Here is a 2,070-nt window from a genome sequence, read left to right as displayed (position 1 = left end):
GGATAAATCAACTCCTCTTAGCACCCCGATGGTCGTTAGGTCACTTAATATTGAAAGTGATCCATTTCGACCACCTGAGGAGAAAGAAGAGATACTTGGTCCGGAAGTACCATATCTAAGTGCAATTGGAGCGCTGATGTACCTTGCAAATTGTACACGGCCTGATATATCATTTGCTGTGAATCTTTTGGCAAGATTCAGCTCATCTCCAACTCGAAGACATTGGAATGGGATTAAACATGTTTTTCGTTACCTCCAAGGGACCATTGATTTAGGCTTGTATTATCCTAAAAGTTCAAAAGGTCAAATGGTTGGTTTTGCAGATGCAGGATATCTTTCAGATCCACACAAAGCCCGATCGCAAACAGGATACATTTTTACGATCGGAGGCACTGCTATATCTTGGCGTTCCCATAAACAAACGCTCGTGGCTACTTCTTCAAATCATGCTGATATCATTGCACTCCATGAAGCAAGTAGAGAATGTGTATGGCTGAGATCAATGAGCTGACACATCTGTTCAAGCAGCGGGATTGGCGAAAATACGGAGCCAACTATTCTATAGGAAGATAATGCAGCATGTGTTGCTCAAACAAAGGACGGATATATTAAAAGCGATAGAACGAAGCATATTCATCCGAAGTTCTTCTCATACACTCAAGAGCTCGTAAGGAAGAAAGAGATTGAAGTAAGATATGTCCAATCATGCGACAATGCAGCTGACTTCTTCACAAAATCACTTTCGACTTTGGTATTCAGAAAACATGTTCGTAACATTGGAATACGTCATCAGAAGGATCTATGACTGCTCATTCGAGGGGGAGCTTACGTAGTTGTACTCTTTATACCTTACTATGGTTTTTCCCATTGGGTTTTCCCTAGAAAGGTTTTTAACGAGGTAACATAGACGTTAAGCAAGAAGCGATAATGACACTGGTCTCCAAGGGGGAGTGTTATAAACGTGGATAAGTAAATGTCAATAAACAACGCACCGAATATTGAAATTTACGTGTATATGTTTATTACGTGGAGCCAAAATCACTATGCACGCACAATAACTTCAACTTTTTTGATCATTTCGATCGATTGTGAGATATCTCTAAAACACAATACCTTCTCCCTTATAATAAAATCTCTCTCTATACCAGTGTTATCTTCTTCGTAAGGGTATAAAATTTTGCTTTGTTTAAATTCCCGCGATACAATAAAATTTCATTTCTTTTTATAACAAATTACATATATTGTTTGTTGGAATAAAAGGATTTCGTGAATAATAAAGATAATTAAAAAACATAGTTTAAAATAAAACATCAGCAGAAAGCTATAAATATTATTAAAACAGAAGGGCACCTCAAAAAAATCTTCTGTTTTAATAGTATAGATGAGTTTAATTTAGTTTTCTTTTGTAAACGAATATCAAAAAGTAGGTTTGTGGAAATGTTGTTTTTACCCTTCATTGCTGACATATTAAGGTTCTTGGAACATTTTGTTTCCTTGATACGCTGTGACTATTTGTAACAATAAAGGTAAGAAAAAGAAGAGTTTTCCAGTTTCAAAAAAGGAGAGTCTCAAGTAGTGTTTCAAATGAGATTTTTTATCATATGTTTGTGTATGAATGATCTAATTTTATTTAAACATTTTATCAAAGTACTCATCGACGTGATACCTTTTGTTGGAGCTACACCAAAAATAGTCAGTATACTGTCAAATCAGGATATTGGGTAGCTACAAATATACTGACAGATGTTGAGGAAAAATAAGTTGTTGAGCCCAGCATAACCAAATTTCAAGCCTTCGTTTGGAAAGTCAATGCACCACAAAAGATTTGTCATCTTATATGGCAACTAATTACAGGGCAGGTAGCTGTCACAAGGAATCTGTTACGTCGCAATATGCGAGGTGATAACTACTGCCCAAGATGTGGAGAGCCTGAAGAGACGATTACTCATGCGATTTTTGAATGCCCACCGGCAATACAAGCATGGGCATTATCATCAACACCGTCAAGCTCTCAGACTTTCCCCACTTCGAGTATCTACACCAACATGGACTATCTCTTTTGGAGTTAAA

Source organism: Brassica oleracea, chromosome C3, assembly GCF_000695525.1.
Source record: "Brassica oleracea var. oleracea cultivar TO1000 chromosome C3, BOL, whole genome shotgun sequence".
NCBI classification, from domain to species: Eukaryota; Viridiplantae; Streptophyta; class Magnoliopsida; order Brassicales; family Brassicaceae; genus Brassica; species Brassica oleracea.
This window is presented reverse-complemented; position numbering follows the sequence as displayed.